The sequence below is a fragment of the Pongo abelii genome, chromosome 15 (genome assembly GCF_028885655.2).
Source record: "Pongo abelii isolate AG06213 chromosome 15, NHGRI_mPonAbe1-v2.0_pri, whole genome shotgun sequence".
Classification (NCBI taxonomy): domain Eukaryota; kingdom Metazoa; phylum Chordata; class Mammalia; order Primates; family Hominidae; genus Pongo; species Pongo abelii.
This window is the reverse complement of record NC_072000.2, coordinates 57,890,854-57,918,446: the sequence shown is the minus strand read 5'-3', so window position 1 is coordinate 57,918,446 and position 27,593 is coordinate 57,890,854.

The window sequence follows — 27,593 nt, the reverse complement described above, 5'->3', positions numbered from 1 at the left end:
TGAGACCTCCAGCTTCTGTTGTGTAGGCTGGAAGCTCATGTCTAAGTCTGGGAAGCTGCTAGCTAAGAATAGCTCAGGGATTCCCATGGAGGAAGAGGCCCCTGGAGAACACTAATTCTGGGTCTAGCGCTAGCCCTGAGAGGAGGGAACTATCCTTTGCCTTCCAAGCCCAGAGTGCTATTGAGTGAATGATCAACAAATATTCATTCCCCTTCACTTATAGAGAAGTACAGAGGGTTAATGAGTTACTGGTGCCCTGGAATCTCTACTTTTTCCTACTCTCCCACCAGAGCTCCAGCTTATGTTCCTGCAGACCCAAGCAGGAAGGGAAGGGTTGAAAGTGATATAAGATGCGGCATAGACACAGCCTATGAAGGTAGCACTACATTGGCTGTGGAGGAGTACTAGCCTTAGACCTGGGCAAATAGGTGTCTGTTCCAGATGCTGCTTTAGAGGATGCTGCTTGGACCCTCCTCTGCTTGTACCCCTGTATTAAGTCAGGGTTCCCTAGAGACACAGAATCAGATTATATATATAATACATATATATATCATATATATATAATCTGTGTGTATACATGTATATTTTATACACATAAATATATTTTATATGTAATATATAAATATAAAATGTATTATATATTATACATAAAAATATATTTTATATGTAATTATATATATAATATATATATAAAACCTGTGTGTCTACACACACATATATATACATATACACAGTGATATATATGTGACACACATATATAACATATATGTGTGTGTACACATGCGCATGCACACACGGGCACGCACACACACACACACACTTTGTTAGCCATTGTGGAGACTGAAAAGTCCCACGATCTTCCATCTGCAAGTTGGAAACCTAGGAAAGCTGATGTATAATTCAGTCCAAGTCTGAAGGCCTGAGAACCGGGGAAGCTGATGGTGTAAATCCCAGTCTGAGGACCAGAGAAGATAAGATGAGATGTCCCAGGTAAGCAGACAGGAAAAAAGGGCAAATTCCTCCTTCCTCTGCCTTTTGTCCTCTTCAGGCCCTCACGGTTTGGATGATTCCTACCCACTCTGGGGACGGGAAGTTACTGAGTCCACCCATTCAAATGCTGACCTCATCCAGAAACTCCCTCCCAGACACACCCAGAAAGACTGTTTAATCTGGGCACTCTGTGGCCACTCAAGATAACACATAATGTTAACCATCACAGACTCTAACCCATAGGGCAAAAGGTGCTTGTGGCATTAAGAAGTGTCCACCCAGAGCTCACGCCCAATCCCTCCATAATGTGAGTCCTAGGACTACAGAATTCCTGTCCAAATGACCATAGTACTTCTTCCAGGGCTTGTGAAGGCCTCTTTCCTCATCCATCCTCCTGAGGGGTGGCTTAGAGGTGGCCTGGGGTGACTGGTGTGTGTGTGTGTGTGTGTGTGTGTGTGTGTGTGTGTTGGATGGATGGAGCTTGGACATGAGGGATGGGGTGTCCACACACATGCACCTCAGGTTCTTACCATATAAGATGGAGCCAGCGGTGGGAGCACAGGGAGTAGACCAATGCTTGATGCCTTCATTCATTGTCTGTCCTGGCTAAGAGATGCCAGGGGCCAACCTGCTATGCACTAAGAGGGGATGGAGCTTAAAAGCCTAATGATTCTCCCATGTTTTTCTCCTCTGCTCCTGCTCCATGTCTTCCACCATGTCTGAAGCTCCTAACTTAGCATTCTCATGTTTTCATCTACCACCTCTCTGCAGTTGACTTCCCAAGACATCCTTCTAACCTCTCCTCATCAAACTCCAGATTTCTCTGTGGAACTGCCTGCTTGTTTTCTCTTCATGGAGGTCCCACCAGTGCCTCAAATGCAACATGGTTAACACTAGAATCAAAATCAAAATCTCCCACAGCCACCTCCTATTTTTGAGGTCTTTGCTTTGGTTAATCACACCAGCTTCCATAATTATCTAGGCAGCTGTATTCAGAAACCAGTTTTGACTCCTCTCTCTTATCCATTGCCCTCATTGAATTGATTCCAAATTAATTAATGATGTCTAAATGTGAAATAGGATGCAATTGTGCAAATCTCTTGTTTACTTTCCTTCTCATGGCTGCTGCCTCTTGGAGGTTTCGTGGCTGCTCACTAGGAAGACTTTCCAACTCTCCACTTCCTCCTGCTTCCTCTCTACCTCCCCACACAACCCAGCTAGACTCATCTTCTTACAGCGTAGAAGCACTCATATCACCCCCCCTGCTCAAGACCCTAAAAGCAGCCTCATTAGCTGATCTGATTAAGTAAAAACTCCTTAGCCAGTTATGTAATTTTTCATGTTTCCATGTGACTTTATGACACAGATATTCTGTATCTCCCATGAAACCATTGTGATCCAGCAAGATTTATTTAAAATAATACTGAGAAACCTCTCAACTTTAGTGGATATTTTTTCTTTCTATTCTTTTAATGCTTTTTAAACTGTATAATATTTCAGGTAGATAAGGATTGGGAATAATATGATGAGCAGTGTGTATGCACCATTCAGCTTTTTCAAACCCCAACATTATGTTGTGTTTTTTTCAGATCTTTCTTTTCTTTTAATTTTTATTTTAGGTTTGGGGGTACATGTGGAGGTTTGTTACATAGATAAACACATATCACGAGGGTTTATTGTTACATCGCCCAGGTATTAAGCTCAGTACCCAATGGTTACCTTTTCTGCTTCTCTCCCTCCTCTCACCTTTCCCCCTCAAGTAGACACCACTGTCTGCTGTTTTCTTCTTTGTGTTTATAAGTTCTTATCATTTAATTCCCCCTTATAAGTGAGAACATGCAGTGTTTGGTTTTCTGTTCCTGCATTAATTTGCTAAGGATGATAGCCTCTAGCTCCATCCATGTTCCTGCAAAAGACATGATCTCATTCTTTTTTTGTGGCTGCATAATATTTTATGGTGTATATGTAGCACATTTTCTTTATCCAGTCTGTTATTGATGGGCATTTAGGTTGATTCTATGTCTTTGCTATTGTGAACAGTGTTGCAGTGATCATTTGCCTGTATGTGTCTTCATGGTAGAATGCTTTATATTATTCTGGGTATATAAACAGTAATGGGTTGGATGGGTTGAATGATGGTTCTGCTTTCAGTTCCTTGAGGAATCACCATACTGCTTTCCACAACGGTTGAACTAATTTATACTCCCACCAACAGTGTATATGGGTTTCCTTTTCTCTTCAGCCTTACCAGCATCTGTTATTTTTTGTCTTTTTAGTAATAGCCATTTTGATTGGTGTGAGATGGTATCTCATTGTGGTTTTGATTTGCATTTCTCTAATGATCAGTGATACTGAGCTTTTTTTCATGTGCTTGTTGGCTGCATGTATGTTTTCTTTTGAGAAGTGTCTGTTCATATTCTTTGCCCACTTTTTAATAGGGTTGTTTTTCTCCAGTAAATTTGTTTAAGTTCCTTGTAGATGCTGGATATTAGACCCTTGTTAAATGCATAGCTTCTCCCATTCTGTAGCTTGTCTGTTTACTCTGTTGATAGTTTATTTTACTGTACAGAGCTCTAAAGTTGAATAACATTCTATTTGTCATTTTTTAAACTTTTGTTGCAATTGCTTTTGGTATCTTTGTCATGAAATCTTTGCGTATTCCTAGGTTCAGGATGGTATTGCCTAGGTTACCTTCCAGGGTTTTTATAGTTTTGGGTTTTATATTTAACTCTTTAATCCATCTTGTGTTGATTTTTGTATATGATGAAAGGAAGGGGTCCAAGCTTCACTCTTCTGCATATGGCTAGCCAGTTATCCCAGCACCATTTATTGAATGGTGTCTTTTCCCCATTGCTTGTTTTTGTCAGCTTTGTCAAAGATTAGATGGTCATAGATGTGCAACCTTATTTCTGGGCTCTTTATTCTGTTCCATTGGTCTATGTGTCTGTTTTTGTACCAGTACGGTTTTGGTTCTGTAACCTTTTAGTATAGTTTTGGTCACTGTAGCCTTGTAATATAGTTTGAAGTCAGGTAACGTGATTCCTCCTGCTTTGTTCATTTTGCTTAGGACTGCCTTGACTATTCGCGCTCTTTTTTGGTTCCATATAAATATTAAAATAATTTTTTCTAGTTCTGGAAGAATCAGACCTTTCTTTTTTAAAATACAAGAAATAAAACTTCACTGAGTAGAGGCTGCTGGGTACCTCAGTTCCACTTTCCTCACTCCCCTTTTCTCTCCCAGCGACAATTAATATCTTGAATTCAGTATTTATCCCTAACATACGTAAGTTTATACTGCATACCTGTGTATCCAGAACTATATTTCATTGCTTTTCAGGTTTATAAACTTAATATAAAAGTCATAAGTGGCTGGGCATGGTGGCTCACGCCTGTAATCCCAGCACTTTGGGAGGCCAAGGTGGGTGGATCACTTGAGGTCAGGAGTTCAAGACCAGCTTGGTCAACATGGTGAAACTCCGTCTCTACTAAAAATACAAAAATTAGCCAGGTTTGGTAGCACATGCCTGTAATCCCAGCTACTTGGGAAGCTGAGGCAGGAGAATGGCTTTAACCCGGGAGGCAGAGGTTGCAGTGAGCCAAGATCGCGCCACTGCACTCTAGTCTGGGTGATAGAGCAAAACTCCGTCTCAAAAAAAAAAAAAAAAAGAAAAGAAAAAGTCATAAGTTAGCAATAGGTTTGCTCTACATATTGTTTTGCAGCTTTATCCATGTTTATTTCACTTAGTAACTTTAAGATATTTCACTACATGAATATTCCACAATTTATTCATTTCCTTTTGACAGACATTTGTGTTGTTTTCAATTCTTTGCTCTTACAGAGTTGCTATGAACATTGTTGTACTCACCTCCTTGCACCTAAATCTGAGAGCTCCTATAGGATTCATACCTAAAAGTGAAATCCCAGGGTTATGGTTGTGACCATCTTCAGCTTTCTTAGATTCTGCTAAAATTCTTTGCAAACTGTACCCATTTACAGTCCTATTGGTAGGATGGGAGGAGGGTTCCTATTTCTCCTTGCATTTGTGATCACCAGATTTTAAACATTTTGCCAGTATGATCAGTGTGAAATGGAATCTCACTGTTGCTTTAATTTGCATTTCTCTGGTTTTCCACAGGGAAGACGCATGAAGTACAAGCATGAAAGAGCCACAAAACATCCATACATTAGGCAATCCCAAAATAAAGATTTTTATATAACAAAAGATGCAGTAATGTTAAAAGAAACAGAGATAGATAGACAATGCAAATAATACAAAGATAGTATTCAGAATGTGTAAAAGAGCTATACATGTTTTAAAAATCAACTTTTGTTTTAAGTCCCAGGGTATATATGCAGGATGTGCAGGTTTGTTGCATAGGTAAGCATGTGCCATGGTGGTTTGCTGCACAGATCAACCCATCACCTAGGAATTAAGCCCAGCATCCATTAGCTGTTCTTCCTGATGCTCTCTCTCCCCTGTCGCCCCAATAGGCCCCAGTGTGTGTTTGGTACCCTTGCCATGTGTCCATGTGTTTTCATCGAAGAACTGTAAATTTTAAAACAAGACTGATAGAAAATACACAAATGTTATGAAAGGCAGTACTCAAAAGAAGAAATCAAAAGTATACTTGGGGCTCAGTAAACATTTGCTGATTATTAAATGAATAGAAAGAATAGGTGAAGCAGATCTCAGATGTCAATGTCATTGTTGGGTGCCCCAGGACACAGACCCTGAGACAGAGATTTGTGTGTGAGAGGTTTACTGAGGAGTGGTTTTGTGGAGAATGAAAAAAAAGCAGGATTGGCAGGGTGAGAATTGATCTGGGAGTTTTGGAGCTGGCATGGCCTTTCAGAAGGGTCTAGAATTGAAGCAAGTGACTGGGCCTTGCATCTATCAATTATGGATTATAGGTCTCTCTGAGGAGGGGAAGCAATCTCTGATGGGGTAGATCCTTTTGGCAGAAAGCACCATCCAAAGAGAGACTCAGCTATGAGCCATCAGTAGCCTATGCTCCTGACAGCTAGGGGAATTCAGAGGAGCTACATGGAGCATACCCCAGCATCCATCACACTGAATATTAAAATCTGGTGAATTAATCAAAGTACCGTGATTAAGAACACGCATTGGAGCTAAGAGAGCCCTGGGATTTAATCCTTATCCAGCTAGGTAACTCTGGGCAAGTTAACTGTTCTTAGTCTCAGTCATGATATTCGTTCGACAAATATTCATTGAGTGCCTAACAACAATTACCTAGGGATTGTGAAAGTTGAGTGAAAAAGAGTTTGGCGCCATTCCTGGTGCACATTTAATGCATGGCAAACAGTAACTATTTATTATTATTATTAACAATTGTGGGTAAAGCACCTATTACTTTTACACTGTCAGTGTAATACAGCAAGAAACTTTCTTGGAATGTGCTTCTGTGGCTTTCTTAGATAAATGGAATACTCATGAGGCTAGTGGGATTTAGAGTAGGATTATTCTCTAGTCTAAGCCGGTAAATGCCTTAGCTGTTTAATAAAACATTTCCTGGATTCACATTTAAAACATAACTGACTTCCCACTCCTCAAGGTCAATTGTTATTTTTTTCTTCCTATTTTCATATGACTTAATTTCTAAAACAAACAGGTAATCTCAGGCAAGAGAAACAATACAATTGCCCCATCTCTTCCTTAAGTCTCCCAGGTGACCGTAGTAAGTAGCTTTAGATATTAAAAAATTCTTTCTTTGTTAGAATCGGGTAGAATCAAACACATTTTAGAGCTGGAAAGAACCGTAGGCTTTAAAGATTATCCAGGGCAATGGGTTTCATGTTTTAGGCAGCAGGAATCTACCTCCTCTCATTCTCTAACACTTTTTCCATAAATGAAGTCTTATGCAGTAAGTCCATTATTTGGAGTAAGTCCATTATTTGGAGCAAGAAAACACAGATCGGCTCTGGCTGAACTGAGGTGGAGACTGGAATTCACCTTGTCTGTCTGCTTCTTGCAGTCCACCTTTTTATATGGCTGTTTCTAATGTACTTATTGGACTGTAGTTACAAAAAAATAAAAGAGAAAATCACTGGTGGTGTAGTGCAACCCATTTATTGTAAAGATGAAGAAATGCCTGGTTGTCCTCCTACCTCTCTGGTCGCTCTTCTCAATCTCGTTTGCTGGATTCTACTGTTTTTCTACCATCTAGGCTCTTTAGGACTCTGTCCTTGGACCTCTCCTCTTTCCACACTCATATTATTTGATTATTCTTTCTAATCTCATAGCTTTTAATTCCATCTGTGCGCTCTTGATTCACAAACTTATACCTCCAGGCCAGACCTCCCTTTGGAACTCCAGTCATATTTCCAACTGCCTAACTGACACCTTTCTGGGAAATCTAAGAGATTGCTCAGAATTCGCACGCCTCAAATGAGACTCTGGGACATCTCCTGCAAAGTCTATTCTATCGTATTTAATGGCAACTCTGTCCTTCCAGTTGCTAGGACCCAAATATCTTAGTCATCCTTGACTATTCTTTTTTTTTTCTTATGGCCTGCATCAGATCCACCAAGAAATCCTGTGGGTTCTCCCATCCAAATATATTTTGAATCAAATCACTTCTCTTTCGTCATTATTAACCTGTCTCATACCATCATTATTTCTCATCTGAGTTATTCCAATAGTGTGTCCTCTTAATCAGGATGATAATTTTGAAGATCAAAGGGAGACGGGCATTAGCAATTGCATTGAAACACATTGCCCAAAATTATTCTGGGCAAACAGGAGATATGGTCACTCTTAACTCATCTTCCTGTCCCCTTGAAGTTGACTCCCAATATATTAGCCAGAGTGCCCCTGTTCAAATCTAGCTTTAGATTATATCACACAGTTGTAATCTCTTCAATGGCCCTTTGTTTCACCCAAAGTAAAAGCCAAAATCCTCACAAGGTTCTGTGCTGTCTGCTCTTTCATTGCCTGGCAACCATATTTTCTATAATATTACTTGCCTCTTCTGACTCTTTCTCCAGCAGTGTTTTTGCTGTTCTTCAATCATGCCAAGCATGCTTCCATCTCAGGACCTTTGCACTGGCTGTCTCTCTGTCTGAAATGTCCTTCCCCTAGATGTCTGCATGGCTGCATCCTTCAGTTCGCCTATATCCTTCAATTGGCACTTAGTCGTTGAGGCCTACACTTGTCATGTTATGTTAAATTATAATAATCCCTTTCCTCTCCATATTTCTCTTTCTTTGTTTTAATTTTTTTCATAGTACTTGCCATCCTCTAATATTTTCTATAATTTACTTACTTATATTTATTTTCTGTCTTTTGCCAATAGAATGCAAATTCCACATGGGCAGGGAACTTTTTTTTGCTTGGCTTCTAGTGCACTTCCTGAGCCCAGAACAGAACCTGGCACACAGTGGTAACTCAAAAGATATTTGATGATAACTAAGTAAAGAAGCCTTGAAGCCTTGGAAGGTTAAAGAGCTTCCCTCAAGTCACTTGGTGACTTGAAAGCCTGAATCTGGAGCCAGAGTCCCTGATTTTCCATCTTGGGGTTTTGGTTGGGTCTATGTGACCACAATGTGTGATGAGATAACAGACCAAATTACTAACTGTTCAGGTGAGTTCCACTATAATAATTGGGCACTTTACCTTGTTCAAATCTGAGTCCTGAAAATGGCATTGGAAATGGGTCACAAATATTCATGTAGAATTAATTTTTGGTAGAAGTAATTGGTTTTGAGAGCAGTGATGTGAAAACAAAAGGAATCCTATTCAGAGGATGATCTGAGAAGGATTTCTGCTTTAATCCTATTGAGCTTGAGATTAAAATAGCACTTTTGTGGTGAGCTGCCTCAGAAAACCCAGTAATTCTATGAAACTGGCTATCTTTGAGGAGGAGACTGGTAGGCTGGAGGCAGTGCTCTTGACTTGCTTGGAAATCTGGAAATCTGGAATTCTAGATTTATTCTTGTTTTACTTTTATCCTTTTTTATTGCTTTGAAAATATGAACCTTGCCTTCTTGCAAATATTAGAGGGATGAGTAAATCACATCTGCAGTATTGATACATAAATTGCTGCTGGTAACCTGTAACTTCACTCATTTCTTATATCTGAAATGTTCTTCCAAACTGTCTCCGAAGTTCCTTCTAAACAAGAATCCAAAGTTGTTCTTTCTGATTGACTTTAGTTGCTTTTGACTCTATTTTCCTCTTTAAATAGTTTGCAGCATTTATGTATTACTTCCAAAATGTTATTAAACTATTTTCTTGAGCATCTGTCTTGTGTCTACAATTAAATTTAAAATATTCTCAAGATGGGGTAGGTGCTGTGTTTTTTGTTTGTTTCTTGTTGTTGCTGTTATTTTTTTAACTTTGTCTTCTGTTTTTCTCCTTTGTGCTTAAAGTAAGACTCATAAGGGCTGATGAAGAAACTGAGAAGAACTTGATCCTACTTTTGTTTTTACCTTTACTACCTGTGTAATCCCTCTGAAATTCAGTTTCTTCATCTGCAAATGAGAACCCTATTAGTGAAAAAAAAGTTGGTGGGTGGGATAGACATTCAAGTCAAGAATATATGTATTAGTATCCTTTGGGTTGTCTCTCCTGCACCCTCACTTTTGTGGTAACTGTTACCCCTCCACTGCCTAGCCCACTCCCATCTGCATGCTTACAATTGCTGGGCTCCTGCAAGCCATATTTAAGCAATGTGACCTGACCTCCGTACCCCAAGTAATTGAACCAGGGCTGGGAAACTGACCAAGGAGGCCCCTTAAACACTTGGAATTAGGACCAAGAAATTTCAGGTTCACCTGGCTGTTCTTTTAAACAGAGAAGGGGTAAATTCAGAAGGTGTTGGTTGGTGACACTTTTTCTACCTGGCAGTGAAATCAGAGAGAATGCAGCTTTGCAGTGAGAGAGAATAAAAAACAAAAGAAAGAGAGGATGTTGAGGGTTTCCTAGACTAGAACATGGCAATTCCTTATTTTTAAGGCCCAGCTGCATCCCGGCTCTGAGGTCAGTGAGATACTCGCTGTCCACATAATCTATTATTATTATTAGCTTTAGTTAGCTTAAACTGGTTCTGTTACAGCCAAAAGCACCCCAATAAATACATTTTCTGCAGAAGTGATTTGTGAATCAGATGTAGCGTTTACTGCATACATTCTTAGTGTGTTCCACTTTCTTTTCTGTGCTCAAACCCTGGATGATAGTAGAAATGTGCCAAGGTTTTGAAGTGAATGAACACCTTAACCTCTACGCCTATCCCCAGGACCTACCAAGGAACATTTTGTTACCAATAGCCAACAAATATCATTTCCATTTTACTCCATCAACCTGATATAGCTGTTCTGCTGGCAAGAAAGCAATTGGGCCTTTTGTGGTTGCAAGCTGAGACTGAGTCAGGTAAGTAAGAATGCACAGACTGTGAGAATTACTGTTTTGACAAAAAAGCCTCCTAGAGCAACGATTATCGAGGGAGGGAGCTGGTGCTGGTGGGCTAGAGACAAGTGGAGCTGGATGATACTATTTCATTGTTCAGCATTCAGAACCACTCCTGACCAGAGCTCCCAGGGATGCAGGGCTGTGCCTTATATTTGGCATTCTTACATGGTCCATTTTGGTTTTGCTTGTGCCACCTCATGATGTGATCTCTAAGAGCTCTAAGACCTCTAAGATAAAAATGAGGCAGATGTGCTGCAGGGCTGAATTCAAAGATCTGTAAGTTGAACTCCTTTCCTTTAATTTCATATTGCACTTTTAAAGCCTTTAAAAGAGATTTTAACACAAAGGACCCATTCAACTGTTCTACCGTGGAGGGAAGTTGAAAACATGCATCTGCACGCATCTTGGCTGTTTGTTTGTGATAGAAGATCCAGTTAAGAACACCACTGGGCCTTTCTCCACACTTCCCATGTGTAAAGTCAAGACATGAGGTTAATTGCAGGCACCCATATCGGAAATAATTTTGGAGTCAGAAAAATGGTGAGCAACCTTGCCCTCCAAGAGGAATGTGCAGGTCTGCATGGCAAATGTCACAGATGGCATGGCACGTTGAGCAAAACCACATTTCTCTGTCATCCCTTCTTTTACATTGCAACATAAATGCCTGGCCTCTGAGCAGAGCTGGATCTGTCTCCCATCACTGGAAAATGCGAGGAGGGTCTTGAACACACTGGTAAGGTGGTTGTTTTTAGAATGTGGCAGAAATAAATACCATGGGAAAATGGGGCCGGGGAGTGGCCTGACCTAAGCCATCTCCTGTAAGAGGCAGCCAGTCAGCAAAGAAACAGGAAAGTTAGACAAAATCCTGGTCAGAGTTAAGTGGAACCACTCAAATGAGACCAACCAGGACTCCCTTAGCTGCAATTCTACTGTAAGAGAGCCCCCGCATCTCTAAAGGGGTGCACTGAGGCAACTTGCTTTCCCCCAAATTTACTTTCACCCTCCCCCACACTCATTGATTTTAATAGGCTTAAGATTTCCTGAAAAATACATGGCCATATAATTTTTCTCTCCCAGAGGTTCTCTGCCACAGCATGTTCTCTTTGAAATTTTTGACTATGAATTACCATTCTATAAGCGTTTACTGATGTGCCAACTTGGAAACATCAAATAATATTTATGGCATTGCAAATTATACACAATTATTATATTGCAAGTCAATGGCTTAAGAATGTTTTAAAGCTAAAAAAGAAATAATTATGTTTTTTGGTTGGTCTGTGTATAAAACAACTCACAGAGAGCGGCATAGTATTAGCCATTCATATACAATATTTAATCCTGTGATAAGTGGTAATGCTCTGGTATTGATTTCTTTGTAAGTGATGAGTATTATAAAGCTAAAGGAATTAGCTTTATAATTCATTTGGAATTAGATCAGGTGTGTGTCATTGTGGGCAATTCAAATAACCTCTTAAAACTTCAGCTTCCTTTTTGGTAAACTGGCAGTAAAACTCATCACACAGAGTTGTGATAAGAATTAAGTAAAATAATGAATATAACACACCTGGAATTACTAGGCGCCAAATGAATATGCCTTGCAGCCTTTCCTTATGCCCACTTTTCCTACAGGTTACATTTGCACCCAGCACATACTACATTATTTTGGTGACTTTTTCTTTTTACCCCCAAATTAATTTATTTTTTAATTCATTTTCTTTTCATAGCAGGCGTTACAAAATAGGAACAACAAAACCAATGGAAAACAATCCCTTAGGAATAGATTGATTAATTACTGCTGATTATCCTTAGTGTTGAATGCAGTGCCTGGCATTTAATAGGTACTCAGTGTTTTTGATTGATTGGTTGGTTGTTCATCAAATGCCTTAATTTAAAATTTCCAGCTTTACTTTGAAAGGAGCAGTCTCTGTTGCCAAGCAAGGAATTAAACTTTTCTTAGAAAATTGTCTCCATATAAGAAAGGGTACCATGATTTATTTCAAAGAACAGAATTAGGAGCAGAAGTTGAACATCCTAGGAAAGCTAATTTTATCTCAGTTTTAAGAGCTGTTTAATGTAATCCCAGCTACTTAGGAGGCTGAGGCATGAGAATCACTTGAACTCGGGAGGCGGAGGTTGCAGTGAGCGGAGATCGCGCCACTGCACTCCAGCCTGGGCGACAGAGAGAGACTCTGTCTCAAAAATGAAGAACTGTTTAACAATTAAATTTGCCCATTTGTGCAGTGGGCATTCTTGTGAGGTATATTATAAGATGAAATAATCTTAAATGCATCCCTTCCCTTAAAATGTCTCCCACTTATATTTCGTCGTGTATTAATGTTATTTTTAAAAATTCACAGAAATCTTGAGGTTTTTGTCTATATGTGTGAACCAAGTAATGTTTGTGAACTCTAATTAGTCAATATATACTAATGTCTTAGAATGTCAGAGTAAGGATCCATTCTGGACAAGCATTGTAAAAAAAGGTCTGCCTTGTCTTGGGTGAATGTAAGGTATGGGGGCTGCAATTATAAGATAAATAAATAGGGATTGTGCTTGTGATTCAAACTCTATTTAAGGGCCAAGAAATGAGCATTTAAAATTTGGCTGCATAACAAATCAGATAGCCAGGATCAGGGAAAGGGTTTTTTTGAAAAGTGTTCTGGGCACTCCGGTGTTGAGTGTTCTTCACCATCTCCTCCAGATAATTTACTCAAGGCCATGCTGGGTGACCAGCTGGGCATCTAAAATTGATGGCAAGTGAGGGCTAGTTTTATAGCATCCCGTGTTTGTCCACGAGATGGACTTTACAAAATCCAGCGGAGTCTCATCCTAGAGATGTCCCTGTCTCCAAGACTAAGTTGTTGAATGTAGAGGAAGAGGAAAAAAGGGCTGTACTGAATCGGCTTTTCTATTCATCCTTATGATCTTGCATCTCTTTTAAAAGACTGGCTATTAACAGAAGCTAATTTAATACATCTAGTTCAGAGAGAGAAGGACATTTGAAATGCTAGTGGATTCTGAGAGCTATATTTTCAGTAACTTGGACCTACCTAGAACCATTCCAGAAGAGGTGGTAGAAGCTTTATTCTTGAAGAGCCCTTCTACAGAGGGATGATGTTACAGGTATGAGGGTGAGGTATGCCAACTCCAAGTTTTTTATAATTTGGTGACTCTATGTGAATTTCTAAGATACAGTGCAATGAATTCTGGTTCTGGAGGTGACAGTTCTAGATTAGGAAATTTTACCATGTGATTCTACTTTATAACTTCTACTTGCTGTATCTGTTAGAATCTCAGTCCAGTTGCTGGGTGAAATCTGTGCATTTTCTGTCGTGCTACCTCAACAAAGGAGTCAATTAGAATGCTTACCTCTCAGTCTAGTATTTGACTGCTCAGAAGGAAGCTACAGAAACAGCTTGGATTTAATCATGGAAAATGATGTGTTTACCTCAGAACATTTTAAGTTAATGAAAAACCTGGAAAATATCAATTTGGTCATAATGCAAAGTCCAGAAAGCAGTAAATAATTCTAGCACCTTTCTGTGTCCCTGAAACAAAACTAGCTTTGTTTTATTTTGTTATATTTTAAATCTATTTTCTGTTTTATATCTCAGTAGGATATATTTTCAGCTTTGAAAGGCACATTAAATCACAGATCCTTAAAGCAGGGTTTGAAAAACACACAAACACCCGTAAGTTCTGCTAATTCATACTGTGTTGAGCTGTCTGGGTGGATACATTCACATTCAAACAGAGAAACTTGGTCAGTGTGCTGAATCTCTACATGACAAAAACATTTTTGTTTATTAGTGTCTACTCGAGGAAATGTATCCGTATGAACACTGGTCTCTTAATCCATATTTATTTTATAGTCTTCATTTTATGATTGGCAGATTAAACACTTCAGTTACATGCCTTGAAAGGTCTAGAAAGAATAATTCATGCTAAAATTATTCCTGCTTAGGGCACGTGGGTCAGGTAGAAGGATGAAGTGTATAGAGATCAGCATGGTGCAGATGATGCTTCCTAGGGGTAGGCATTGGAGTGGAGGTGCAGGGAGTGCATGCATTTATTCCACCAAAATTTACTGAGTAACTGCTATGTGCCAAGCTCTGTGTTGAATACTACAGATAGCACTGTCATCTGCCCCACAGACTTTACAATTTGTACATTGCTAGCAATCATTAGGGATAGCTCACAAGAGCTATGTGAAAGGAAATATGAAGTCAAATCTTAGTACTGATTAGATCGAGATGTATCCTGGCACAATCCAAGGAGTATGGTCTAATCTTCCATTATGTGTGGGCTTCCAGGAGTCAGGGTCCCAGAAGGCTCTACAGACCATTTGGTCGTGAAGCCAATGGTAAATCCTCAGATTGGAGGATAATTCAACAGCAGTTTTTAATGTGCTGTATCATAAATGCCTTAGCAGAAATTCAGTTAAACTAGTGAAATAAAAATAGTGAGTTTTATGTGACTAGGAGAATAAAAAACATTTTTATCCCATTACTTACTTTGTAGAAAGAGAAAAAGAATGTATTCATTGATTCCAAAGTAGCTGGCATTATTGAGAGCTTACAATGTACCAAGAGCTGTACTAAGCATCTTATATACACATTCTCATTTAATCTCCAAAATCAGCCCTATAAGCTGCATACTATCATTATCTCAGTTTTGCCGTTAGGAAATTAAGGCACAGAGAGGCTAACTACCTTATTTCACATCATGTAGCTTTTGAATGGGTGGGGAGAAGGTAGCTTTGAATCGGTTTGGACCATAATCTTGAACGCCATAATCTCAAATGTTGAAATCCTGAAAGATCAAAATCCTTAAAGTCTAAATCCTTAAACTCCTTAATATCTAAAATCCAGAAAATCATAATCATAGGATAGTTGCATCATGTTAGGTAGAACTATTACCCTGTTATTGTCTTTATATTGTCTTTATTAAGTATGGTTTAAGGAGACACATATGGATGCCAAGTTGACAAGGGCTGGACTTGTGGATTTAATTTTAGGTGTCAGCTTGACTGGATTAAGGGATACTTAGAAACCTGGCAAAGCATTATTTTGGGTGTGTCTATCAAATAATAGAAGAACTTCAAAAAGAGCAATGCCATGTAGAAAATGAATGTGAATGTATTCCCTGAGGAGAGCCACATCCGAAAAGAAAAAATGGAGCTATTCATTGGAATACAAGACTTTAAAATAGAGTTAACAATTATGAAAGTTGGCCAGATTTTATGGACTATCTCTGTGCAATTGCCCATAATTTACCTGTCATACATTTTTTCATAGGCTGAATTTTCTTTTTAGTTTTTTTCTTTTCTTTTAGTTTTTCTTCACTATTTCAAATTTTCAGCATTATTTTTATAGGTTGCTATGTATTTCATCTTCACATAATTTCCAATACTGAAGGTATAAATTGTGTAGAGACTTTTAGAGACTTCTAATTCATTTTACGCATTTTGTTTCTCAAATTTGACTCCTCAGAAGTGCATTATTACAAAGTTGACTTCATGTGTAAGCACAGTGTACGTATGTAAAAGTGTTGAAACTTCCCCAATAAATGAAGAGAGGTCCTTTTTGTACATCTACATTTGTGAAAGATAAAATTTCGTGAGATCTCAACTCTTTGGGCAAGTGCATATGTTGTGGTGACCCATTGTGGTTTTTTTTTTTTTTCTTTTATTATTATTATTATTATTATTATACTTTAGGTTTTATGGTACATGTGCCCAATGTGCAGGTAAGTTACATATGTATACATGTGCCATGCTGGTGCGCTGCACCCACCAACTCGTCATCTAGCATTAGGTATATCTCCCAATGCTATCCCTCCCCCCTCCCCTCACCCCACAACAGTCCCCGAAGTGTGATGTTCCCCTTCCTGTGTCCATGTGTTCTCATTGTTCAATTCCCACCTATGAGTGAGAATATCTCATCAAAAGACTTAGATTGTTATGCTGGTATTTTAGATGACCACAGTTATAAAGCTGGGTACACACAGTTCCAAACATATTGATATGCATTTATACATTTCCCTTTTTGACCTCTCTCCTTCCCTTCCCTTCCCCATCCTTCCTTCCTTCCTCCCTTCCTTCCTCCCTTCCTTCCTTCTTTCCTTCCTTCCTTCCTTCCTTCCTTCCTTCCTTCCTTCCTCCCTTCCTTCTTCTTTCTTTCCTTTTCTTCCTTTCGACATGGTCCCACTCTGTCCCCTAGGCTGGAGCACAGTGGTGTGATTGCAGCACATTGCAGCCTTGAACTCCTGATATTCAAGTGGCGATCCTCCCACCTCAGCCCCTGGAGTAACTGGGACTACAGGCACACACAAGCATGCTTGGCTAATTTTTGTATTTTTGGTAGAGACAAGGTCTCACTGTGTTGCCCAGGCTGGTCTCAAACTCCTGGACCCAAGTAAACCACCTGCCTTGGCCTCCCAAAGTGCTGGGATTACAGGCATGAGTCACTGCACCTGGCCCTATTGCTTTGTAAATACAGTTTGCCAGCTCATAACTGTTGTGCTCATGCAACTGTTGTTGGTATACCTGAATGTTCATGCCTGCAAAAATACGTGTCATTATTGCTTATTTTATTGTGTAAAGTAGCCTACAAAGTGTTCTGTCATGTTTTTATATGTTTTCCAAATAAATCCCTTTTAAAAATGTAAATAAATACTTTTAAATAATTTTAAAATTATTTTTTCCAGAATCAAATTTTTGATAACTTGATTTTTTGAGATTTCAAGATTTGGGATTGTGTCTTTGGGATTATGATGAGCTACTAATTTGAATCCTAATCTCCGACTCCACATGCTTTTGATGAGTCACTATTGTTATAGCTCCTGTTGTTGGACTAAGCATGCTAGAAAGCCAAAGTCCGCAGCTCCTCCAATATTCTCTAGTTTGTTAACGGCCCTATCGTCTTCCTAAGCCAGAAACCTGGGAGTCACTTTAACCTCTTTTATTTCTCTCTGCCCACTTCCCCTCATTCATCAATCTTTAAGTCTTGATTTTAATTCCTAGTATTTCTTGAATCTGCCTGTAGTCATCATTTTTTATCTGGACAACTGCAATCATTTCCTAATGGTGTCTCTATCTCTCTTCCAATGGAATCTTTACAGTGCTGCCAGGGTGATGGTTCTAACAACAAAGATATTCATGCCACATCTCTGCTTAAAAGCCTTCAGTGACTTTCAGACCCCTTATAATCTGGACCCTCCACCCACTCCTTTATCTCACTCTGTTCTCCAAGAGCCTTGAACTATCTGCAATTGGTTGATGGTGCTGTTGCTTCTATGTCTCTGCCTTAGGACCAGAATGACCTTCTTATAATTTTCCACCTAGTAAACTGGCTCTAATGTCTTCTTCTCTAAGAAGCTGTCCCTGCCCCTTTCAGACAGAGACAGGGCCTTCGATCTCCAATTGCCCCTCATTGGTGACTCTGGGATAACAGTCACTGCTTTGTACCTGCCTGTTTCTACCACACTGTGAATGATTCAAGGCAGGGAAACAAATCAGACAGACACAGAGTATTTAGAAAGAACCGTCCATAAAAAAAAAAAAAGAAAAAAAAAGCAACAGTAAAAAGCACCTAGTAGTTCCCTGATTCCCATGAGGAGTCACGCTGAGGGTCCTCAGAAGAGAAGCTTTCCATATAGGGATCTGTGAAGACTTGGACAACTATTTTGCTCAGCTCATGTGCCAAATGTTTGCCCTGCCAGCACAGCCCCTCTCTTTCTCTGCTGGAATGTATTAATCTAGGCTTCCCACTCACCTCATCAACTAGGCTGTTCTCTAAGTTGCCACAGGGAAAGTTTTGCCAGATCTGGTGTCCCTCCCTACTCACTGGGCATAGTTCCTTTGTCCTTGCACATGAAGAGACATTACAGGAACATGATCAGTTTATTCCCTCCCTGAAGGATATGCCTGTCCCTACATTTCTTTGTACTTCAGTTAAAAAAAACAAAACAAAACCTGAAAGTGTCTCAGTCATAGGTTTTCTTCTGGGTAACTTGTGGAATGGGGCTCTTGCCACTGTAAAACTGATGTACCTCCTCATTTGGGGCTTAGTCTTTTTTGAGCCATTGCTCTCTCTTATGATGGCACATTCTAGCATGTATTCAGTCTTGCCACAACTCCTTATCACCAATGGAAGACATCACAAACTGATCATAGCATTCTTTGTCACTAAGCCAGACACAGCCTCAGAATGTTGCTCATTTCAGAATTTCAGGGAGCTAGTACCAAACATTTGGAGTTGATCTCTAAGAAGAAAATTACTTACTATCTTCAATTCCCAGGATTAATTTGACCTGCATTCTTACATTGACCCTGTAGTCTACCTAGTACTCCTTGAACAAAATGGAACTATCTTTCCCCAGGGACCACAACATGACCTTTATTTATTTTCTTCTCGCTCCCATGAAGCTGTTAGTTTCTTGTAGATGAAAATTTAAGAATCTGCAGTGATCCTCCTAGGTATAACCTTAAAAGCACCCAAATCCAGACTTACTTGTAGGTTTCAAGAGCAGCGGCCACTATCATCTATATATGAGTAGAGTACCTACTAAAATATTCAACGCACCATCTATTTGCCTTAAACTACTGATAAATCTAATGAGATGCACAAATGGTATGAGAATTAGGAAAAGGAATTTGAAAAGCTATAGAAGTAAGATAATTGGCTTTCTTTTAAAAGTAGATGATAAAAATTGCTGAAAGAAATGAAAAGCTAGATTTCAGTTAAAATCTAACAAGATTATTCATCAGAATAAATATTATACAGTTGTCTCTTGAACAACACAGAAGTTAAAGGCACCAACCCCTGTGCACTGGAAAATCCATGTCTGACTTTTGACTCCTCCAAAACTTAACTATGAATAGCCTACTGTTGACTGGAAGCCTTACCAATAACATAAACAGTCAATTAACACGTATTTTTGTCTTATATGTATTATATCCTGTATTCTTACAATAAGGTAAGTTAGAGAAAAGAAAATGTTATTAAGAAAATCATAAGGAAAACAAAATATATTTCCTATTTATTAAGTGAAAGTGAATCATCATAAAGGTCTCCATGCTTGTAGTCTTCATGTTGAGTAGGCTAAGGAGAAGGAGAAAGGGAGGGGTTCGGTCTTGGTATCTCAGGGGTGGCAGAGGCAGAAGAAAATAAGTGTATAAGTGGACCCACACAGTTCAAACCCGTGCTGTTCAAAGGTCAACTGTACTTGATCTTATTTCATGTTTTGTTTTTGCCTCAAACTAATCTTAAATGAGAAGAAAACCCCTATGTATGTCCTTTGAGGTCAGATTGTGTATATTCAGCCTATTAATGAAAATTAGCTTTACGCTAAAAGCACATTAGAAGCCTACACAGAGAAAATCAGCATCTACTGAGCAATATTGAATAGTAGTAAAGAGGCAGAGCTGGGAGTCAGGGAGATTTGAGTTTCTGTCTGGTCTCTGCCTATTGCTAGCTGTGTGATGCTAGGCAGATTGTTTAACATCTCTGAGCCTCACTCTCTGCATGTGTAAAATAGGGATAGCTACAATACCTGCATGAATATAAAATGAGACAATGTGGTAAGGCACTTCAGGAGCCTGGCAATCAATCAATGCATCTAGTGAGTTGATACATTTTATTACTTAAATTGTAGTCAGAAAGATTGCCCTTGGATAAGGTAATCTCTCACTTCTTTTACATGTTTTCTACCAAGAGACCCTTACGTCAACTGGATAGCAGAATTGAACAGAGGGGAGATTAGCTCTGAACAACTTGTCCAAGTCTGATGGACCTTAAAACCAGTATTGACTACATTTGCTGTAGCTGGCCTAGGTCTGCCCTACTTTCTATTGTCCAGCCCAAAAGGGGCTGGAGAACTCTAGAAAAATCACTCCTGTAGCAAACAAACAAACAACAAAAACAAACACAAACACAATCGACACGACCCAGCCTTTAGCAACTGCTCCAGGAGCAGCTGTAAACAGATCCAGAGAACTTCTCTGTTGCCCCTCACAGTGCCTGAACCAACATATACTCAGAGAGAGAGAATAAGACAAAAATGGTTATCGACTGGTTGTCAAACCCAGATACCTCTTACAGACAAGTAGAGTTCTGAGTTTTACAGTCTTCACTGCAGTGCCAAGGGAAATCAGCATTGCCATTCTTATTTTACAGGCAGAAAACCCCCGGCACCAAGGGATTAAACAATTTGTATTGGAATGAGATTTTACTAACTCCATAGAAATTGGACCTAAAATTTAAACATGGATAAACCACATCCTTTATTTAAACAATATTTTACAGTCTATGATGAGAGAGTACTTAGAGATGGAATTTGCAGATTGGCTGTTCATGACTTCACAGAAAAATTATGCAACTTTCCATTCATTCAGCAAACACGTATTCAGTTCACAGTGTTAGGCACTGTGACAAGCCCTAGAGATACAAGCTCATCTAATAATATTACCTGCTATCAGGGAAAGCATAAGAAGACACACATGAAAGAAATAAAATGACATGGATACTGTGACAGTAACAAAAATCTGTATATGTTACAGTAAGAGCCCGAAGAGAAGACAAGTCCTGAAAGATCACTCTGTGTTCGTTCTGCCCTGTGTCCGCTTGGCAACAGAGAGAATGCTAGCAAACACTGAAAGAGTTGCAATCCTTGCCAATTGCAAACCCACAAACAGGTGAACATAATATAAGAAAGTGCTAGAAATCATGAGTGCATGTGAACATAGAATGCTATCTTTTGTGTCTAGTATCTGAAATGAGACTGTAATTATTTTCCAAATCTTCAAAAAATGGGCTTTGGAGTTTCCTACAATTTGACTTTTAAATCATAATTCTCTGCTAATGGTTATCTTGGCAAAGTAGAGCCTTATCACGGGGAGAGCCTAAAATCAACCCAGAGGTTAGACGGTTGGGAGAAGGATGGAGTTCCAGGAGGTGTCAAAATTAAACACAGCTTTCAGCCCACTTACGCACTCTCTTCGTGAAACATTCTCTTGCATTGACTTTGGCAACGCCTGTTTTCCTGGTTTCCTTCTAACTTACCAACATTCCTTCATAGTCTCTTTTGCTGACTCATTATCCTCTATCTTTAATAAGAGGTTTTTCAGGGCCCTTTTATTTTCTCACTATACTCTTTTCCTTGGCCATTGCCTCTTCTACTGTGACTTCTATTACAATAGGAATGTCAGTCACTTTCTCCTGTCTTCAATTTAGATCTTTCCTCTAACACCCGGATATGTAATTCAACTCTTAACTTGATATCTCACTTGGAAGAGTTACAAGCCTCTCTGAAAAAAATCCATAGAGGATGGAATGCATGGCATTTTCTCTGAAACTTCCTCCCTGTCCAGTGTTATCTACCTCGGAACGGTTGCCTCATTTAGAGGGACTCTCTAACCTGAGTACACATTTGAAACATATGAGGGCTTTGAAACATACCTGCTCCTGGACCACCTGCTGAACCAATTAAATCAGAATTTCTGTTGTGAAGATCTCCACATGAGTTTAAGGTACAGCTAGGTTAAGAATTGCTGAATATGTTGCTCAACTTGGAAATCCATTTGTCTTGATCTTTCCCTTTTCATTATCCTTTCATAGTCAACCACCTGTTGATATTTCGTCTACTAAATAGCTCTTGACTCTGTTTTTATCATCAAAGCCATCACCAAGGTACCATCTTCGCTGGCCTGAAATAATCTTCTAACTGTTCTCATTGCCTCTATTCTTAGTTTATATCCATGCCATTGTCCACAATGCAGCCAGGGCGATTTAAATAAATCTGATCAATCACTTCCTTGCTTAAACATTGCACTGGCTTTCTGCTTGATTTTAAAATAAGCCACAGATACTTATGGCCTATACATATGTGAATATAGGGGTAGAGTTTTTGTTTGTTTGTTTTGGTCTGATCAGCAAATTTCCTCATCTCTACTCCTCTGGAACATATTCTCCTGACCCCCAACCTACCAGGTGGGCATATGATCAGGTCTCTTAGGGGTGCGGATGGTGATCCAAGCCTTCCGGGTTATCATGGGCCCTCCTGCCTTACAATTTTGGGGACTAGAGTAGAAGCAGCTTTGCCTCTGGTAGGAATTTGAAGCGCTCGGCAACCATCTTTCTCCTCCCACCTCACATGGTCATACCCAGCACTCCTGACAACTGGGGGAAATCTTCTATGATGAATTAGTTATTTGAGTAATGTTTTGTTTATTTTCCAGCTTTCCTGCTCAACTGTTAGTTCCATGAAGGCAACAGCCATTCCTGCTTCGTTCACTGAAATATCTTCGTTTCCTAACACATAGAAAGTCATCATTTTTTGACGGATGAAAGAATGGATAAATGCCTAGTCTTGGAGACATATACTTGCAACAAAGGTTAGATGAAGGAAATGGATGCCAGTGGGAGATTTGTGGATCTATTTCACCAGATTTCACTCTGCTGACTCAGCAAAAGGGTCCCCAAAGAAAGTATGTATGATATATGAATGCCTAGCCACCTGTCTTGGAACAAACAGGGATTTCTTTAGCTTTCTCCCACCAGGAGATGCTCCCCTGGCATTTTTCAATACTCCTCTTCCCTAAAAGGTAAAATTTACATCCCAATAGTCACAGTGGGCTGCTTTATTGTACAATCTGACATCAGAATGGAAAGAGAGAGTATGCTTTTTAAGTTCCTTAAAATGCAGTTCTATTGAAAATAGCTGTTGAGACACATGCATAAAATAAGCTGCTAAGGAACAATAAGAGACATGATGGAGTTATAGAAATGTGTTATTGTGTTCCACCCAGAAAATATTATGCAATACAGGGATAAATTTATTCCTTAAGAATTTTAAAAAAATTTATATAATCTTCTATGATTTTTGCTTCATAATGTAGTTAATTCACTAGGGCTCTTGATGTTTGGATGTGGCCATTTGGTTTTGGTGGAAAATAGTTTGACATAGTCTAAAAAGCAAACTCTAAAAATGTATCTATTTTAATTATGAATACATTGTGACTCAGATTTATCCCATCTTTGAACTTCACCCCATCTCCAACTATACTCCCCAGGGTAGGGATTAGGGCTGAGATGAAATCAGGGATGGGCCAATGACAAGGCGCGGGGAGGGAGGGTATGGAAATGAGGGCTCAAAAGGCTGGCAAACTACATGGAAAGAGGAATCACATTCTTACCACACTTGCACATCTCAGACGGAGCCACCCATCATTCTAAGTCAGGAGGCTGCTTGTTTTCAGCGAATTCACTTGAATCACATGTACCTCAGTGTCTCAGATTTCTCTCTGAAATGATCATTGTTATTGTCATTTTCTTTTAGTTAATACATAGATGTGTTCATTTAATGGAGATACCCATTCTGTGCTTTTCATTTGAAAAATCTGGGGGGGAGGAGCCAAGATGGCCGAATAGGAACAGCTCCGGTCTACAGCTCCCAGCGCGAGCGACGCAGAAGACGGGTGATTTCTGCATTTCCATCTGAGGTACCGTGTTCATCTCACTAGGGAGTGCCAGACAGTGGGCGCAGGTCAGTGGGTGAGCGCACCGTGCGCCAGCCGAAGCAGGGGCGAGGCATTGCCTCACTCGGGAAGCGCAAGGGGTCAGGGAGTTCCCCTTCCAGGGGTGACAGACGGCACCTGGAAAATCGGGCCACTCCCACCCGAATACTGTGCTTTTCCGACGGGCTTAGGAAACGGTGCCCCAGGAGAGTATAGCCTGCACCTGGCTCAGAGGGTCCTACGCCCACGGAGTCTCGCTGATTGCTAGCACAGCAGTCTGAGATCAAACAGCAAGTCGGCAGCGAGGCGGGGGGAGGGGCGCCCGCCATTGCCCGGGCTCGCTTAGGTAAACAAAGCAGCCTGGAAGCTTGAACTAGGTGGAGCCCACCACAGCTCAAGGAGACCTGCCTGCCTCTGTAGGCTCCACCTCTGGGGGCAGGGCACAGACAAACAAAAAGACAGCAGTAACCTCTGCAGACTTAAATGTCCCTGTCTGACAGCTGTGAGGAGAGCAGTGGTTCTCCCAGCATGCAGCTGGAGATCTGAGAACGGGCTGACTGCCTCCTCAAGTGGGTCCCTGACCCTGACCCCCGAGCAGCCTAACTGGGAGGCACCCCCCAGCAGGGGCAGACTGACACCTCACACGGCCGGCCAGGTACTCCAACAGACCTGCAGCTGAGGGTTCTGTCTGTTAGAAGGAAAACTAACAGAAAGGACATCCACACCAAAAACCCATCTGTACATCACCATCATCAAAGAACAAAAGTAGATAAAACCACAAAGATGGGGAAAAAACAGAGCAGAAAAACTGGAAACTCTAAAAACCAGAGTACCTCTCCTCCTCCAAAGGAACGCAGTTCCTCACCAGCAACGGAACAAAGCTGGACAGAGAATGACTTTGACGAGCTGAGAGAAGAAGGCTTCAGACGATCAAATTACTCCGAGCTACGGGAGGATATTCAAACCAAAGGCAAAGAAGTTGAAAACTTTGAAAAAAATTTAGAAGAATGTATAACTAGAATAACCAATACAGAGAAGTGCTTAAAGGAGCTGATGGAGCTGAAAACCAAGGCTCGAGAACTACGTGAAGAATGCAGAAGCCTCAGGAGCCGATGTGATCAAATGGAAGAAAGGGTATCAGCCCTGGAAGATGAAATGAATGAAATGAAGCGAGAAGGGAAGTTTAGAGAAAAAAGAATAAAAAGAAACGAGCAAAGCCTCCAAGAAATGTGGGACTATGTGAAAAGACCAAATCTACGTCTGATTGGTGTACCTGAAAGTGACGGGGAGAATGGAAACAAGTTGGAAAACACTCTGCAGGATATTATCCAGGAGAACTTCCCCAATCTAGCAAGGCAGGCCAACATTCAGATTCAGGAAATACAGAGAACGCCACAAAGATACTCCTCGAGAAGAGCAACTCCAAGACACATAATTGTCAGATTCACCAAAGTTGAAATGAAGGAAAAAATGTTAAGGGCAGCCAGAGAGAAAGGTCGGGTTACCATCAAAGGGAAGCCCATCAGACTAACAGCGGATCTCTCGGCAGAAACCCTACAAGCCAGAAGAGAGTGGGGGCCAATATTCAACATTCTTAAAGAAAAGAATTTTCAACCCAGAATTTCATATCCTGCCAAACTAAGCTTCATAAGTGAAGGAGAAATAAAATACTTTACAGACAAGCAAATGCTGAGAGATTTTGTCACCACCAGGCCTGCCCTAAAAGAGCTCCTGAAGGAAGCGCTAAACATGGAAAGGCACAACCGGTACCAGCCACTGCAAAATCATACCGAAATGTAAAGAACATCGAGACTAGGAAGAGACTGCATCAACTAACGAGCAAAATATCCAGCTAACATCATAATGACAGGATCAAATTCACACATAACAATATTAACTTTAAATGTAAATGGACTAAATGCTCCAATTAAAAGACACAGACTGGCAAACTGGATAAAGACTCAAGACCCATCAGTGTGCTGTATTCAGGAAACCCATCTCACGTGCAGAGACACACATAGGCTCAAAATAAAAGGATGGAGGAAGATCTACCAAGCAAATGGAAAACAAAAAAAGGCAGGGGTTGCAATCCTAGTCTCTGATAAAACAGACTTTAAACCAACAAAGATCAAAAGAGACAAAGAAGGCCATTACATAATGGTAAAGGGATTAATTCAACAAGAAGAGCTAACTATCCTAAATATATATGCACCCAATACAGGAGCACCCAGATTCATAAAGCAAGTCCTGAGTGACCTACAAAGAGACTTAGACTCCCACACATTAATAATGGGAGACTTTAACACCCCACTATCAACATTAGACAGATCAACGAGACAGAAAGTCAACAAGGATACCCAGGAATTGAACTCAGCTCTGCACCAAGCGGACCTAATAGACATCTACAGAACTCTCCACCCCAAATCAACAGACTATACATTTTTTTCAGCACCACACCACACCTATTCCAAAATTGACCATATACTTGGAAGTAAAGCTCTCCTCAATAAATGTAAAAGAACAGAAATTGTAACAAACTGTCTCTCAGATCACAGTGCAATCAAGCTAGAACTCAGGATTAAGAATCTCACTCAAAACCGCTCAACTACGTGGAAACTGAACAACCTGCTCCTGAATGACTACTGGGTACATAACGAAATGAAGGCAGAAATAAAGATGTTCTTTGAAACCAACGAGAACCAAGACACAACATACCAGAATCTCTGGGATGCATTCAAAGCAGTGTGTAGAGGGAAATTTATAGCACTAAATGCCCACAAGAGAAAGCAGGAAAGATCCAAAATTGACACCCTAACATCACAATTAAAAGAACTAGAAAAGCAAGAGCAAACACATTCAAAAGCTAGCAGAAGGCAAGAAATAACTAAAATCAGAGCAGAACTGAAGGAAATAGAGACACAAAAAACCCTTCAAAAAATAAATGAATCCAGGAGCTGGTTTTTTGAAAGGATCAACAAAATTGATAGACCGCTAGCAAGATTAATAAAGAAAAAAAGAGAGAAGAATCAAATAGATGCAATAAAAAATGATAAAGGGGATATCACCACTGATCCCACAGAAATACAAACTACCATCAGAGAATATTACAAACACCTCTATGCAAATAAACTAGAAAATCTAGAAGAAATGGATAAATTCCTCGACACATACACCCTCCCAAGACTAAACCAGGAAGAAGTTGAATCTCTGAATAGACCAATAACAGGAGCTGAAATTGTGGCAATAATCAATAGCTTACCAACCAAAAAAAGTCCAGGTCCAGATGGATTCACAGCCGAATTCTACCAGAGGTACAAGGAGGAGCTGGTACCATTCCTTCTGAAACTATTCCAATCAATAGAAAAAGAGGGAATCCTCCCTAACTCATTTTATGAGGCCAGCATCATCCTGATACCAAAGCCTGGCAGAGACACAACAAAAAAAGAGAATTTTAGACCAATATCCTTGATGAACATTGATGCAAAAATCCTCAATAAAATACTGGCAAACAGAATCCAGCAGCACATCAAAAAGCTTATCCACCATGATCAAGTGGGCTTCATCCCTGGGATGCAAGGCTGGTTCAATATACGCAAATCAATAAATGTAATCCAGCATATAAACAGAACGAAAGACAAAAACCACATGATTATCTCAAT